This window comes from Eriocheir sinensis, chromosome 7 (genome assembly GCF_024679095.1).
Source record: "Eriocheir sinensis breed Jianghai 21 chromosome 7, ASM2467909v1, whole genome shotgun sequence".
Taxonomy (NCBI): domain Eukaryota; kingdom Metazoa; phylum Arthropoda; class Malacostraca; order Decapoda; family Varunidae; genus Eriocheir; species Eriocheir sinensis.
The window spans coordinates 5,880,195-5,898,649 of record NC_066515.1 but is presented as its reverse complement, the minus strand read 5'-3'; the positions used below and the strand labels follow the sequence as shown (position 1 = coordinate 5,898,649).

General features: G+C 40.0%; 1 pseudogene; it reads right to left on the bottom strand.

Annotated features, from left to right (window-relative positions):
- Positions 1 to 577: 577 nt before the first annotated feature.
- Positions 578 to 14,503, bottom strand: LOC126995280 (uncharacterized; annotated as a pseudogene).
- Positions 14,504 to 18,455: the final 3,952 nt, after the last annotated feature.

The following is an 18,455-nucleotide window of genomic DNA, read 5'->3' as shown; positions in this document are numbered from 1 at the left end:
TTTCTTCCATCTTCTTTACAAAAGATGCAACACCCTTCCATCTTTTCAGCGGTCTACCTGGAAGAAAAAAAAGTATTGGTGTAATCAATACTGTAGTGGTTTAATCTGATTCTTTACCCCTCAAAACATGGGGGGTAGACACCAAAAATATGTTGTTACCATGTATAGTTACCGAGATATTGACAAAACCAACATTTTCAGTAATGGCGGCCTCAATATGCTGAGTCGGCACAATATATTGGCATAAACAATATTGAAATGGTTTAATCTGATTCTTTACCCCTCAAAACATGGGGGTAGACACCAAAATTATGTTGATATCATGTATAGTTACCGAGATATTGACAAAACCAACATTTTCAGTAATGGCGGCCTTAATTTGCATATTGTGAGGATTGCCCAAGGATGATAGAGTGGCATCAACCGGATTCTTAAAGAGCACACCTCAGAGGTATGGAAACAGCAAAAATACTTTGTACTGACCTTATTGCAAGGTTCACCAAAAATCTGGGGTTTGGCAACCGGACTAGATGAGTAAGGCCGGTGACACATTACGCGGTTTCGCCGCGCGGCGAAACCGCGCGGTGGGGAAGGGCGGCAGCGCCGCTGAACAAGTACCATGTCAGATTGCGCGGTTCTGCCGCTCAGTCTTCCTCCAGCAGCCATGCTGTCGCTCAAGGTTGCGGTTGCTTGTGTCCTAGAGGCAGAAGGATTACTTAAAGAGCCCACATGTCGGAGGAGTTGGGTTCACCCTTTTCATGCTGAAAGTGAAAGTAGTGAAAAGTTTGAGAAGTTCTATGAAAGTATAAGGAACTATGATGAAAAGTTATTTAACTATTACCGCATGACCAAGGCTTCATTTGATGAATTACTGCAGATTCTCAGGCCCCACATCTCCAAACAAAACACCCGGTTCAGGAGGGCAATATCTGCAGAGGAACGATTGACAATTACACTAAGGTGAGTAAAATGGTAATGTTATAGAAAGATTTATTTGTGCTGCAAAAAAGTTTTGTAATGTTATGGTAGCTAAGATATATCAATAAAATAATATTCCGATATCCGATATTGAAATGTCAAGAAATCTTCCTTTTAAAGCAGCTAAGCATATACTGTTCTTTCTCGAAACTGAAAAAAAAGTAATAAAAAGGCATTCCATTATTTAAGCAGCTAGATATTCAGTATTTGTTGAGAGTTTTTGAGGATTTGAATAATTTAAAGATGTGTAAATGTTGTGAGAGCATAGCTAGTGTCTTTTGGTTCTGATTGGGCAGGAGTTTGATTTTGCACAGGAGATGGTGACTGTATGGAGCATGTTTGTACAGAAAATGGTGTTTCTGTGGGAGAAGGTGTTTGTGCAGGAGATGGTATTTGTGCAGGCGATGATATCTGCATGTGTTGTGATGGTGTCAACACATGAAGTGGTCCCTGTGCAGGATGAGGTGAAAAATGTGGTAGTGTAGTGTAGTGTGTTTGTCCTGGTTGCATGTTTTGTGTATGTTTTGTTCGTCTTATATTTTCAAAAAACTGAAGATTCATTATTTTGAAATTAAATTTATCAGCAGCATTAAGTTGTTTATAGTCAGGAAGAAGGGAAAATAAAAATGCTTTGTCTACATCCATTTCGTCCTGCTTGGAGGTGTCACTCAGTTTCTTCAGTAGCTCATTCTGGAAAGGGGTGATGCTAGCTTTGGCACGCTGGCGGTACTTAGTTTGTGGAACATAACTGAGGGCACTAGCGGCATGACTTTCTTCTGTGTCATCTTCCACATTTCTTACTGCCTCCTGATGTTTTTCTTCATCGACCTCTTCTTCCACGTTTCCTGAAGTTTTTCGCTTTTCTAGGGTTTGCAGTAGAAAACTGAGTGCGTCTGCATAAATATATTTCTTCTTTTTGGCTGCAGGATCACCACTTTTGCCCTGCTTTTCATGTTTCACAAAGCTGTCTCTGATGTTTTTCCACTTGTCCTTCATGTCCTTTACTGTGAAAAGCAGAAAACAACAGAGCATAAGTAATGCAGTGGCAAAGTATTCCATTTATTTATTTATTGATTTATATATATATATATTATATATATATATATATATATATATATATATATATATATATATATATATATATATATATATATATATATATATATATATATATATATATATATACACACACACACACACACACACACACACACACACACACACACACACACACACAATAAATAATTATATATATATATATATATATATATATATATATATATATATATATATATATATATATATATATATATATATATATATATATATATATATATATATATATATATATATATATATATATATATATATATATATATATATATATATATATATATATATATATATATATAAGGAAGCGGTAAAGGAAGCGGTGTAATTTTTCTAGAGTCAAACTCCTCTACATTAAAATAATAATAACGCGAAGTTTTCTTTTCTGCTATTAGCGTTGATACATTTCGCGATATCTCATTTACTATTCAAGGTACTAAAATTCTGAAACTACCCTCGGAAAGAACATAAAATGCTCTATTAGAATAATAAGAATTAGAATAATAAGAAATTTGCTACTCTATATTATTGTGGTAATAATTATAAAGAATCATGATTAGGCTTTTTATATATGCGTAATTCCATATTTAATAATAATATTTATTATATATAGTTCGTAGCCTATTAATTTACCATATTACCTTATACTAGCACAATTTATATTTAAAGGTACATTGATCTTGGAAAGAACAGGTAAAACTCTAATAGGCTGTCTATGTTAATGAAGTTTGTGGCGAATTAGAAGCTTAATAACAATTATTATAAATAAATCGTTGCCTATTTTTTTTTTTTTAAGCATATACCTTCAAATCTTGCTTTTTTTTTTAATTTGTTATTGCAAAGTGAACATTTGCTACAAGCTCAAACATACATATTATTATAACCTATTGTTTCTATTCTATTGTTTTCATCGAATAAGTAAATTAAGAAAATGCAAACTTTAGCCAATACATTTCTTTTCTGCAGGTATCTCTCTACTGGAAGTTCCTTCTCAAGCCTTCAGTTTGAGTTCTACGTTGGAAGATCTACCATTGCAATGATTGTCAAGGAAACCTGTCAAGCTATTTGGACTCACATTAAAGAAATGGAAATGCCAGAACCCACAGAGGAAACGTGGTTGGACATTGCCAATCAGTTTTATGTTAAAACAGACTTTCCTAACTGTGTGGGTGCCATAGATGGCAAACATGTAAGATGCATTAACCCCCTTGAAGCAGGATCAAATTTCTTTAACTACAAGAAAAAATTTTCTGTGGTGCTGATGGCAGTTGCAGATGCAGACCTACGTTTCGTTGTCATAAACGTTGGTGCTTATGGAAAGGAAGGAGATTCTACAGTGTTTCGTGACAGTCCTCTTGGGAAAAAATTGTACAATAACACTTTAAATTTACCTCCTCCTCGTTGTTTGCCAAACGCCAATGAAATTCCCCAGCCTTTTGTCATGGTTGGAGATGAAGCATTTAGGCTTTCTACCAATCTTCTGCGACCATATCCATCTCGTGAATTAAATGCAATAAAAAGAGTGTTCAATTACAGACTTTCTAGGTGCAGACGTAGTGTTGAGTGTGCTTTTGGGATTTTGGCAAATAAGTGGAGGATTTTTCACACTCCTTTGCTAGTGCAACCAGATTTCATTGATGAAATAGTTAAAGCTTGTTGCATTCTGCACAACTTTGTTAGAAAGAGAGATGGATTTAACTTTGAAGATGGTGAAACATATCCATGTGTGGATGTAAACGACTTTGGACCTTTCCCACGGGGCAGAGGGTTAGCAACTAGAGATTGCTTTGCTGAATATTTCATGGGTCCTGGGGCAGTGCATTTCCAGAAGAATCACATGTACTAAACTATAATGTCTTTTGTGTATGGTAATCAATGTATAAGTTAGTATATATATATATATATATATATATATATATATATATATATATATATATATATATATATATATATATATATATATATATATATATATATACACACACACACACACACACACTATTTGAGAGAGAGAGAGAGAGAGAGAGAGAGAGAGAGAGAGAGAGAGAGAGAGAGAGAGAGAGAGAGAGAGATTTTCTTTTTTTACTTAGTTTTTTCTTCTTTTTTCTACTACTACTTCTGGTTCTGCTGCTGCTGCTGCTTGTGCTGTTTCTACTGATGCTACTACTGTTATGACAACAACAACTTATATTACTAAAAATAATATGTACCTAATGGAATGTCTTAGTAGTTATAGGAAATAAATAAGAAGAAATATTGTCTTACCTTTCACATCTCTCCCCAGTAGATCCAGATCATGCCAGTCACTGTACATTATTTCTCCTATCTCCAACCATGCCTTTTCTTTCTTGTTTTTATCAGAATAATCTTTGGCACTCTTCTCCCACAAAGCTGGCCTCTCTTGAACACATTGAATAAACAAGTCGATGTCAAACATGATGATACGTCGACCGCGCGGCAAAACCGTCTAGTGTGACCGCGTGCACTGAACTGTGTGTGTTTTGTCAACAAACGCGGCAGGAAGCGGCCGCGCGGCAGGGCGGTTCTGCCGCAGCATGATTCCGTGTTTCGCGGCGCCGCGCGGCTAGTGTGACACCTCCAATTTGTTTGTGTGTGTTGTCCAAAAAGCGGCGAAACCGCGCGGCAAAACCGCGTAATGTGTCACCGGCCTAAGAGGAATATGCCCAGAATCGTCCAGAGTGGAGTTGTTACAGAAAGTTTGAGCGAAGAGTTCAGCCTTAGAGATAGAAGAGACGGCAGTGCTGCCGTCTGGGTTAAGAAGAGGCGGGAAAGAGGAAGTGAAATTGGAGGAGATATTTTTGGCTAAGTGCGAGAAGTCTATGGAAGAATTAGAGAAAGCAAGGTGTTGACATTTGCTATGGATAAAGGAGTTTTTGGTAAGTCGAAGAATAGATTTGGCACGATTCCGGGCGGAAATGTAAAGGTCATGGTTAGCGGGAGTTCGAGGGCTCTGGTACCTTTTGTAAGCTGCTTCTCTATCTTTGACAGCACAATAACAAGCGTGATTAAACCAAGGCTTTTTACCATGGGGAGTAGAGACAGTACGTGGAATGTATGCCTCCATTCCTGAGACAATCACCTCTGTGATGCGCTCGGCACACACAGAGGGGTCTCTATCCTGGAAGCAGTAATCATTTCACGGGAAATCGGAAAAGTACATCCTCAGGTCGTCCCACCGAGCTGACAGAGTAAGCAGAAGGGTTAGAGGTAAGGAAGAGGTCTAGTATGTTGGGCCGGTCTCCAAGACGGTCGGGAATACGTGTAGGGTGTTGAACCAACTGCTCTAGGTCATTGAGGAGAGCAAAGTTGTAGGCTTGTTCACCAGGCTGGTCAGTGAAAGAGGATGAAAGCCAAAGCTGGTGGTGAACATTGAAATCTCCTAGGATGGAGATTTCAGCGAAGGGAGAGTGGTTCAAGATGTGCTCCACTTTAGAATTCAGGTAGTCAAAGAATTTTACATAGTTAGTAGAATTAGGTGAAAGATAAACAGCAGAGATGTATTTATTTATGGAATGATAATGAAGTCTTAGCCAGATGATGGAAAATTCGGAAGAGTCAAGGTCGTGGGCACGAGAGCAAGTGATGTCGTTGCGTACGTAGACGCAACATCCAGCTTTGGATTGAAATTGAGGATAGAGATAGTAGGAGGGAATAGAGTAGAGACTGCTGTCCGTAGCCTCAGAAACCTGTGTTTCGCTGAGGAAGAGAAGGTGAGGTTTAGAGGAGGAGAGATGGTGTTCCACAGTATGAAAATTAGAACGAAGACCGTGAATGTTGCAGAAATTGATAAGAAAAAGGTTCGAGGAGTTATCAAGACACCTCGCAGGTCGGCAGCCAGAAGGAGAGTACTTCCTGGGGGAATTTGTGGCTCCCCCCCCAAAGGCGGGGACTCCGAGGCACTGTTGGTGAACGCCATTTTGAATTTTGAATTTTGGGAAAAGGTGTGAGTGTTGTGTGAATGTAGTGTGGTGTGGATACAGAGAGGCTCTGTCTTTAGAGAGCATGCTAAACTACTCCCTGGTGTAGATGAGACAATAGGGAAGTGGTTAATGAGGCAATGGGAAGGCCCCATGGAGGGCTTCAGCACCCTGTGTGTGTGTGTGTGTGTGTGTGTGTGTGTGTTTGTGTGTAAGTGTGTAATTGTGTGTGTAAGTGTATAAGTGTGTGTGTAAGTGTCTAAGTGTGTGTGTAAGTGTGTGTAATTTTTTTTTGTGTGTGTAAGTGTGTGTAAATGTGCGTTTGTGTGTGTGTGTGTGTGTGTGTCTTTCTGTGTGTTTGCCTGTTTAAATGTCTGTGTATCTCTGTCAGTGCGTATGTGGGTTTGGAAGACTTTCAGAGGTGTATATTTTTGTTGTCTATACTGTATTAGTTTTTTGCATTTTTTGTGTATTTCTGTTTGTGTCTGTATCGCTAGAATGACTTCGTGCCGAACTAACGACTAGGCGATGAAACTGAATCAAGGCCTGTTACCAGCTTCTTCCGTGAACGGATATATATATATATATATATATATATATATATATATATATATATATATATATATATATATATATATATATATATATATATATATATATATATAGGTTTCTGAGGCTACTGACAGCAACCTCTACTCTGTTCCCTCCTACTATCTCTATCCTAAATTTATAAGAGATAAACAGCACAGATGTATTTAGTAATAAAATGACAATGAAGTCTTAGCCATATGGTGGAAAATTCATAAGAGTCAAGGTCGTGGGCACGAGAGCAAGTGATGTCGTTGCGCACGCAGGCGCAACATCCAGCTTTGGATTGAAATTTAGGATAGAGATAGTAGGAGGGAACAGAGTAGAGGTTGCTGTCAGTAGCCTCCTTTTTGATATTTGCTCTTTTTTTTTATTCGTATTCCTCTTTAATTTACTACCTTCTCCACGTCCCTTCAACTCCTTCATTTCTTCTCTTTTCTTGTAGGCCCATGCCGCCAATCTATGTCTTCCTCCTTCCTCTCGTTCTTATTACTTTCTTGTTGTCTTGTCGCCTCCTGATGTCCCTCTCGAACCTCCATCCGCTTCTTATCCTGGCCTTTCATCTTCCTTCCAAACTTTTCCCTCCCTCTCCCCCACTCTTTCTCTTCTGGCTCCCGTCCACTTGTTTCTCTATTTCTTCTCTCTTTCTACCCAATCGTTGCCACTGTTGTTCCCCTATCCTCTTCATTCTACTCCCTTATTCATCCCTCATTTTTTTCCTTTCCTTTTCTATCACTTCTCTATCCAATACTCTTCTTTACATATTTATTATTCCTCTCTTTTCTTCCTTTTTCATCAGCTCTTTCATTTTATCTCCTTCCCTCTCTTATTTTACCTTCTCCCATGTTTATTTTTATCTTCCCTCAAGCTTTATTCGTCCCCTCCTCTCCCTCTTCGTTTCTATATATCACCCTGCTGCTTCTCCCCTTTCTTCGCAGTCATCACCATTATTCTGCACACAACATTCACGTGCCTTTTTCTTTCTCTTCTTTTTTGGAGAATGTCTAGGTTTTTACTAGCTTATGCTTTTCTTGTTGTCTTTTTTGTTGTCATTATTTTTTCTTTCTCCTCCTCTTCTCTTGTGTTGTATTTTCATCTGCTTTTTTGTCTGCTCGTGTTTCTCTCTGCGTTTCAGTTTTTTTTCTATTGCTTTGCTTTCACCCCCACACACACACACACACACACACACACACACACACACAGGCAAACACAGGTGAGTGTGTGTGTGTGTGTGTGTGTGTGTGTGTGTGTGTGTGTGCAAGTAAGTAAATGTTTATTGCCAACAATTAAAAGAAAGTTTCACAAATATAAAATTTTAAATACATTAGCTTCGGTCCATCGAGCCGAAGCTCCATGACGGACATTGTGATTAATATTTTTGAGGGCGTGGGATCTTAAAGAAAGAAATCAATGTTTACACCTAATGATAGGTACTCACGTGGTAACATGGCCCCAAACTAAAGACTTTTAAATAACAATTAGAATAACAGTAGCATTAACAATAGGTAATTACATGAAAAAAATAGTACAATAATATGAAAAATGACAATGATAATGACTAGTAATAATTATAAAAAATGATAATAATCATTACAATAATAATTAGCATAAGAAGATTGGTAATTATTGCAATTAAAAAAAATTATAATGATAATAATAATAATAATAACACTAAAAATAATTATAAAGTATTTGATGATGATAATAATAATGATGATGATATCAATAATACTAATACTAATACTAATACTAATAATAATAATAATGTGTGTGTGTGTGTGTGTGTGTGTGTGTGTGTGGCAGTGTGTGTGTGTGTGTAATAATAATAATAATAATAATAATAATAATAATAATAATATACGGTTATTTGGGATAAGCAGCTCGTGAGCTGAAAATATACATATTATATAGGGAGATCATTCTGTGTGTGTGTGTGTGTGTGTGTGTGTGTGTGTGTTTGCGTGTGTGGGTGTGGGTGTGTATGTGTGTGTGTGTGTGTGTGTGTTTCGTCAGGCTTCGAATTTGCGTCCCTTGTGTAGTTCGTCAGCTCAGTAAGCGACGAGGCCTCAGCCATGATTCATGAGTGTTGCGGACGCGTCTGTTGTTCACGGCACTGTGCAGGCTACGCGAGGCCTCAGGTCGGCATGGAGCACAGCGCCAAAATGAAGGAGTATGGCTTTGTGTTTCCTATTATATGTCGTATGTCTCCGCCTCCAAAGGACGATGCTTATTATTATTATTATTATTATTATTATTATTATTATTATTATTATTATTATTATCATAAAGTGTGCTACACAGTGAACCATGCTTTCTACTCGAAACTCTTGCTTGGTTATAATAACAGCAAGATAAATGTGTCTCGATTTGTAAGTTCACGCTATACTAGTCTAGAATGAATGTAAAAACAGCATGAGTATGACCGTAGCGTTGGTGTTCATGGAAGTATCCAAAAAACGAGACTTGGTCGGCTACAATAGTGGCGAGATGAATAAACCTGCTATAAAAACCCGTTCTACTGTAAAAATACGAGTAAAATACATATGACACCTGCGTGAGTAACGTTACCAAGTCACTGTTCCTTCTCATCAAGGACTTGCAACATATGACACGAGCAAGAAAAAAAAAAACAGGAAAACAAGACAAGTGGAAAATTAAGTCCCAGAACAGCAGAGAAGCAAAAGTCGAGTTTTATCGTGACCCGAAAAATCTTCAGAGAATATATTTAAGAAGTTAGTTGAAATAACTCAAAGTTAAAGCGCTGAAACTGTAAAAATAGAGAAAATGATTAAACGAAAATAAAAGTTAGACAGTTTCAGATAATTGCGGAAAACTGATTTCAGATCGCACAGTTTTCTCTTGTTTGCTAATAATCGTGCGGGCGAAGCGAGTCCAGAACACGGCGATAAAATAATGGACAAAATTAAATATAAACACGCATGAATTTAATCTCCAACCACAAAATCCTTTGAAATGTCTGCTGCGAAACACCGAAAGTGGAATGTAACTCGAACCGAGAAAACACACCCCATTTTCTGCCCACACATCAGAGGACTTTTATAGTGGTATTTGTTGAAATAAAAAAGAACGACAATGAAAAAAATAACGAAGACACCATGCCACCAACATCTAAAACCCTCTTTATTGAGATCCGAGGCTAACAACCTGAACAGTAAACTCTGTACTAAGTGAATGTAAAAAGATAGCTCATTCGGTCAAAGTACAGCGCTGCCAGGCTTCGCTGTGTGACAGGCGGTGGTTCGAGCCCGCTCAGGCCGGGATTTTCCGCTGATTATGAGTGGTTACTGTCCCCCCTTGAGCAAGGGAGATGGGGTGTGTGGTGTGTGAGGTCCTGAGATCGACTAATGAGCCTTGCTCTAATCGGGAGGGTAATTGCTGGCGACTGCGAGTCCAACTCGTCATAGGCCGTTGTGAAACACACACACACACACACACACACACACACACACATACACACACACGAGACTCGCCACCCCCTCCCCGATGTAAATCCCCATGAAGCAGTCCCAAACACATGCACTCCCACACATGCTTTCGCTCCGACTTCTTCATTCCATCACTCCTGCTCTGCGCCTCTCCTTACTTTGCTCATTCACACTCTCTCCTTCACTCCTAGTTTTCCTCAACATAGTCGTTCCCTTTCCACAGTCTCAATTATCTTTAACATAGTTACTCCATCACATTCTACCTATCCCAGTCTCCTTTGTGGTTCTCGTTTCGTGTCAACTCGCCCCCTTACTCAGCTTCCACTTGTTCACTCACTCGTGGATTCACTCAAGCACTTACTCATGCCACATACTGCTCGCTCCTCACTAGTTTCTTTTTGAGTTTTGCTTTTGAACAAAAGTTTGAGTGGGTTGTTTCTTTACTTGTATATTTAAGTGCAACGTCGCAACACTGCCTTCCCTCCGGAGCCCGGTGTTCAGGAGAGTACCGGGATGAATGGGAAAGTCTGTCGGGATGCGATCTGAACGGCTCCTCACTTGTTCTTATTTCACGATTTTTGTGCAAGTCATTTTGATTATGCTAAACGTAACGTTAGTAATCCGACTATAGCCTGCGCCAAACCTAACCTGACATTATACATTGCTCATGCTTTAGTCTATGCGTCACGTAACTTAACCTTATTATTGCTTTTTTGTGCTTACGCTAAACTAGTCGAATATCCCTTTCTTTATTTGTTGATTAGTTTGTCTATGCCTTTGTCCACCTCCTTCCCCCAACAGACCACAAGCATCACGCTGTACAATCATCATAGCATGGCGAATTAATGATAAAGGTGTATACTGAAAGGGAGAAAAAAAATCATTAAATGATAGGAAATAATCAGCAATAGCAGTGTCGCTACCTGAAAATAACGTTGCCAGTTGTAAGGTTTAGATTTTACTACGAATTATTAATTCATGCTTTTACCGAATCATAGTCAATTACTATATATTATTTGAAACGCCATTGAATTTTATGATTATATTTTTCCCGTATTTAAAAGTTATATAAAATTATTCCATATTGTACTTTTTTTACAACAGGAAATATATACAGGTTTGTGTATTGATATATTATATGACAATATTTTTACCATTGGTGTGGGTGCAATATTGTTAAGCATTATTTTACAAGTTATGGTATTTAGTAAAGCCTTCCATTGGTTTCCTTACTTGTGGCATGATTAGTATCAACAAAGTACGTGAACTTCGGCAAAATATTAGAAAGTAGAAAAATATAGAAAAATAAAATAAATGCATTAATATATAGCAATGGTGTATATGCATTCTTACCAGGTGTCACCAGCGTTAAGTCCTTGTGCCCACGATGCTTGAAATATTTTTTCAAATATCGTATTAAATTACCTGTGTCTTCCTGGGCTTGTAACACTTCAATGCAATAAGTAATACTGTTGTTAATAAACATGTAGTTGATCATTCTCGTTGTTTTATTTATTGGTAAACGAGAGAAAATAAATAACCGATGCAAGCTTCCCCTCTTTAAAAATCTTTTATGCATGAAAGCCTTGCGAAATCAAGCAGCATCGATTTTTTTTTAAATATTTATATTACAATATTTGCTGAGTACCTGTTTTGGGTGTATCAGTCTTGCTTTTAACGGAATTTATCAAAAACATTAGGGAATCAAGCATCTCTCTGGGGTCACTGGCTTCGGCTTCCAGTGTAACGCTGCGCCCTCAGCTTCTGGTCTTGAACACCATCACCATTGACTTACCTACCCTTTTCATAGCGGCAGGCATCCACCCAAGGTCTTGGACCACCCCAAACAAAATACAGCAGTCATTTGACGGCGGAGTGTAATTTGCTGGAAGCGAACCCAAACACCTGGCCGTCCTTGTGTTGGGGGGGCGGGTTCGAGATGCTTCACTTCTTAATGTTTTTGACAAACTCCGTCAAAGGCGAGACTGATACACCCAAAGCAGGTACTCAGCAAATATTGAAATACAAACAGAATATTTTTAAAAAGTTCAGTTCTGCTTCATTTCGCAGGGCTTTCATTCAAGAAAGATTTTTAAAGAAGAGAACCCTGCATCGCTCATTTATTTTCTCTCGTTTATCAATAAATAAAAGAGAATGATCAACTATATTTTTATCAACAACAGTATCACTTACTATGTTGAAGTGCAATTGTTACAAGCCCCAGAGAAAGACAGGTAATTTACGATAATTGAAAGAATAGTTGAAGCTCCGTGGACCCTGGGACCTAAAACCCGCTGGCTGGCAACTCTAAATATACCTTACAGCTTTGTTTAGTTTGACGCTTTTCCATTTGGTCAGTGTTCCTGTATACTTATTAGCTTCTCGGAGGGCTTTTGGTGCCATTGTAGCCGGAGATGGCACTGCACGATAACAGTATAATGAAAGGAGTAAACATGAACACGTGCAGACAGATAAATGAACTAATATTTTTGATGAGCTGCGACCCTTTCCTGTTGCGGCAAAGCATCTGTTTTTATTTTGATTTATTTTGTTTCTTTGAATGAAAAAAAAGAAAAATAATAATTTGAAAAAAAACAAAATTAAAGAAAACTGTTTTCAGCACAAACATTTATATTTTGACGACATTGTCAGCTTGATTGTTATATAAGAAAAGAGACAATTCTCCAATACATCATGTACCTGAAGTTTACCTCAACCACTGCCACTAGGGAGGACAGGTGTTTAGCGTAATTGCTGGCTTGTCTTTCATTGTTTCTTGCTGCTTCTTGCCTCGTTCTGGTGCTTAAAGGTTTCGTGTACCGCCCTCTTCCCCCTTCCCTCTTTCTACCCCCCCCCCCCCTTTCCTCCAGCATAGTGCCCGCCCATCCCTGCCCCGCCTCACTTGTCCGTCTCACACCTGCCTCACTCTTAATCAGAGGTCCTTCGTAGCTAAAAAAGAAAAATAATGTCTGCACCACATTTATTGGGTGTTTAGATACTTGGTGTGTGTGTGTGTGTGTGTGTGTGTGTGTGTGTGTGTGTGTATGGATTTTTTTATTAGATGCATTCACATAAAGATTCAAACACACACACACACACACACACACACACACAGACAGACAATGAACTCGAATGTGAACGTTTTAACAGTATTTTTCCCGTTCCTTTGCTTCATTTTTCCCCGCCGTGGTTTGTGTTCATCCTCTAATTTCAGGCGTCACGGTTTCTGGTTTTGCTTTTATTCCCTTGCTCCCATTCCCTTATTTTCCCACGTGTAGTCTTATCTTGTCTCCGCTACACGCCCTTTGTTTTCTCCGTTCCGAGCCGGCGATTTCTTCATTACATATTACTTTTCTCTTCCTATTCTCTGTATCGTCTCGGCTGCGCTTTATAACACGGTGTTTGGGTTGCCTATTCATCTTCCTCCTCCTCTTCCTACTCCTTTTCCTCCTTTTCCTTTTCCTCCTCCTCGTCCTCCTCCTCCTCCTTCTCTTTTCGTTTTTATGTCGATATATAATGATTTTCAATACCGACCTACAGTATGATCTTTCGCCTCTTCCTCGTTCTCTTCTTCTTCCTCCTCATACTTCACAAAATTTCCATCTTTCTTCACTCTTTCTTTTTCCCTTCCTCCCCATTCTTGTTTTTCTCTCCCCTATGTAACACATCCAAACTAACTAACTAACTAACTAAATCTCTCTCTCTCTCTCTCTCTCTCTCTCTCTCTCGTAGTAGTAGTAGTAGTAGTGGTAGTGGTAGTGGTGGTAGCGGTAGTGGTAATAGTAGTAGTACTGTAGTAGTAGTTAGTAGTTGTAGTAGGATTAGTAATAGTAGAAGTTGTAGTATTGGAAGCAGAAGTAGCAGGTGTTTTTGTAATAGCATTAGTCGTGCCGGACGTTGAGGACGCTGCCGGAAGCCATAGTGTCACTTTAGTCGATTGTGAGAGGCATCGACATAAATAACAGAGCACGCACAGCCTGGAGCCCTGACGAAGCGGCGCGGCGTGGCGAAGGAACCCGTTCAATTATTACTTAAAAACCTGATGAAGGGCGGGTACTTGCCCTCTCCCATTTCACCTACCTCATACTCCTACTGTAAACTTTGTCACCCCTCCATCTTTCGGTATCATTTAATCCCTCACAGTTTATCCGTCTTTCTTATACCATCTATTTTACTCACACTTCTTGGTCCTCCCTTAATCTTGCACCTTTCCCTCATTCCCCTCATTGTTATCGTTACTCCTAGCACCATCACCTTACACTCGGGTAAAGCACTCCTCTTCTGTTTCCTCCTCTCATCTCTCTAGTTTGCCATTCGCGTCCTTGTCTTGGCTTCACCCTTTCCGTTTCTGATTCACTTCACCTTTATCCAAATTTTAAACGATTTCACTCACCCGCTAAGAATGTCACTCAAGCCCCTCACCTTTTCGTCGCCCCTTCTCATCCTGCATCCTTCCCTCACTCGTCCTCTCTTCTCAGTCCACCCCTTATTCCATCTTTAAACCCTTTCCCTTTCTCCCCAGCCTCCACTTCTCCACTGCTTCTCCCGATCTACTCCCCCTTACACTCCCCCTCCACCCATGTCTTGTTGTTCCATCCTCCTTTCCTATTTGCCTTCACTTTACGCTTCACCTCACACCCTTCACCTTCATCTCTAATCTAGTAGTCGCATAACCTCTCACACTTTACCACCACCACTCACACCGTCTTTTCCTGCACTTGTTACTGTTTTTGGTAGATAGTTTGTGTCTATTTACGGTAACACGTATATTGTCTGTTAATGTGTGAGGAGTCGCCTTTGAAAGAGCCAACAACCCAGAACGGGGCGCACGTTCTGCTGGTCTCCTCGCCCCTCTGCTTCTGCTCTTCCCGGCGCTCGTCCCGGCTTTTAGCCAGTGTTGACCTCGAACCAGCCGGTGTCTACAAGGCACATTCCAAGATATCACGCCAATCTTTCCCAAGGCCAAAAACAGCTACGTGCCAAACAACATCCGGTGGCGTGATGCATTCACTTACATTCCTACATTCATATGTATATGATATTATATACATTAGTGTCTTACATCGCTCGGTCACCTAAAAGTCGCGACCTCGCGACCCACCGTACCCCTAAAGGCATGTACCTACCCATGTTACATTCTTGCAATGTGTACTAGCTCAGCGTGGTTTTGGAACATTTGCCCGAATATGGCTGTAAAAAGTCAGAGCCCGATTAACAAGGCCACACAGGGGGATTGACAATGATGACAAAAATAAACACTGGAATAACAATAGAAAGGTAATGTACATACGGGGCAAGGTAAACATGTAGAGAGTCATGGACAGCTGATTCCAATTCCGAGGAAATTGAAAAGGTTAGCTCGGAAAGGCTATTAGTTACATATTTCATCCTTGAAAAGGTGAGATTCATTAACTGTCAATAGGATAGATTGGAATGGCATTTGTGGCAGTAAATCCATGATGGAGCTTCTCCAGGAAGGTCGTCAAATTGTCAGAACGTAGGGAACAAGCCGCCCGTACCGCCAGGTGACCTGTAACCTCTCTATAAGTTGAACCTTCAGGACATAACCACTGTTACAAAAAATTATATTGTGAAAAAGATGTAGTGAAATCCAGAGAACCTCCTATGGAAAAGTGGTTTAGGGACGACGTGACGATAGGGGCAAATCTCTAGAGCTTTAAAGCCCCGTCCAGACGAGGGGCAGTTGCCCGCCGTGCAAACACTGTTATTATATCATACTAAGCAGCTGGTTGACGTCGTAAGCACAGAAACAAAGGAAACAGATCTGGAAACAAACAGTGCTACTAGATGTTTCTGTGTGCCACAGTCTCTACTCCGTTCGCCGGGCAAAGACTGGCGGGCAAACTTGTGTCCACACGAGGGGCAGTTGCCAGCCGGGCACTGCTCGTTGACAGTTGGTGGAGGGTTTTTGTCACTACCAGGCGCACATAGCAGACCGGGCACTCCAGAGCAGGCAGCGGCCGATAGCACAACCGGACAGAGTAGCACAACATGGGCTACAGCAAAGGCGCTGTCTATATAGGTCAATTAATTGCACGGTGGCTTCCCTTGACCACACCTGTTCTTTGCCACACGGGACAGACATGTTCTCCCGTCAAGTGTATAGTGGAAATCTGAAACTGACTGCAAGGGAGTTCCGTAGGTTAACTTCGTGTGTCTGGCAACATGCTCTCTTTATAACAACCATCAAACTAGCAGGCATTACCTCGCCCACGGGCAAGGGCACTTAGATGATTTGCCCGTAGTTTTCCCGCTTCTGACGTCATCTTCGCTCTGACAACCTGCCTGCACAATCCATGTTCCAACGGGAAAATCGAACGAACCCAAGGACGGGTGCGTGAGAGGGGAAAACTTACTATCTAGGCTGCTTCCCCTCTCTGTCCTCACTGAAACATCCCCTGAACCTCCTCGTGGTACCTGTCGGTCCACTTGCAGTTACGTACCCCTGGGGGTCGTTTCTCGTCCCTTCATGTGACTGACTTGGCAAGCATGGAGACGGGAAAGGGTATCGCAGCCAACCTCACACCGGGGTCACAGCTGAGTGAACAGACTTGCCCACCCGTGGCATTCTTGCTGCCGAGTTACCCCCTGGGAAATGGGCGCACATTCATCCTACCTGTCTTACAATCACAGTCATTCTTACAGTCACGCAATCATATACTCTCGACTCTATCCTCAGTAACTGGGGAGCGCCCGACCGGTCCTGAAATACCAGCTATGACCCCAAGCGGTGCTGACTGTAAAGTGAGAGGCGTGCTCAGCCCTCCCAAATTAAAACACCCCAACCACCCCACACTATCCCTCGACTGATCTGATATGACTCCCGAAAGAGAGAACTAGGTGTGAAGAACACACACACACACACACACACACACACACACACACACACATTATTATTATTTTTATTATTATTATTATTATGATGATTATTATTATTATGAATATTATTATGATTATGATTACTATTATTATTATTATTATTATTATTATTATTATTATTATTATTATTATTATTATTATGATTATTATTATTATGATTATTATTATTATCATCTTTACTATGATTATTGCTATTATTGTTATTTATATTTTCCTTTTTATTTTCAATCATACTACTTTGTTCATTTGTCTCATTCATTTCATTTCATCTTCCATTGATGTTTATTTTCAGCTCTAGGGCTGCCTGGTACTTCATGCAATAAACCGTTTATTATTATTATTATTATCATTATTATTATTATTATTATTATTATTATTATTATTATTACACACACACACACACACACACACACACACACACACACACACACACACACACACACACACACACAAACACACACACAGAAAAAAAGCAAACACAAGCAAACTTACAAACCCAAACAAACACACAAACACACTCAAACACATTCGCTCATACACGTCACCGATAAGAAAACATGCAAGTGTAAAATGTTTGCGCTTCGGGAACTTATTGATCTTAATTTCCTGGTCTCTTTTTTTTCTCTACTAATGTTAAGAGGGAAACACTTTATTTGTGATCATTTTTGCTATGTTTATATTTTGATTTTGTTGCGTTGGCGTTAGTGTTACTTAATAGTGTATCTAATGGCATATATTTGTTGGTGTTGGTTGCTCTCTGGGAATGAATAAGCTTTACTTGTTTCTTTTTCAGGAAGATCTGCTCATTGCATATTAAGTAATGGTGTATTCAAAGGTTTAATCAACAGAATATGGAACCAGTAAACTTCATCGATTCTGCGATAACTTTTGCAGCTACTGAGTAAAAAATGCTAAACTTGTGAATCTCAATATTTTCCCTTATTTCTTTTTCTTTTAACATTACAACAGAAGACAGTCCTCTAATTATTCTTTTTTTTGCCTTCAGACCTGTGAATGCAGGACATCAGGCAAAGAGAGGAGCATAGGAAGCCAGGACGCGTGGCTACACATAACACCTTTGCTCAGGTTCGTGTCTATGCCTGATTGTGTCCAATCTATTGTTGCGCCCTGTAACCCGCAGGTGGCTCGGAATAATGCAGGTAAGGGGGCGTCACGGCAGGCACACCTGTTGTGTTGTGGTCCCCTCAGACAGGCATATTGCAACACCTTGCCTTTCTGCAACCATTTGCCTTTCTGCAACACCACCATCACATCCATCAAACCCACCCTCTCCGCAACAACAACAACAAAAATAACATTTCACCATAACCACCATTATCGGCGCCATTACTTTTTTCCAGTTTCATCACCACGAGCATCACTACCCGACACCATCAATAACAAAATCCTCACCACCATCACCAATAGCCCCGACACCGTTTCCACAAAACTTCGTCACCTCCACCACCACCACCACCACCACCACAACAGCCTC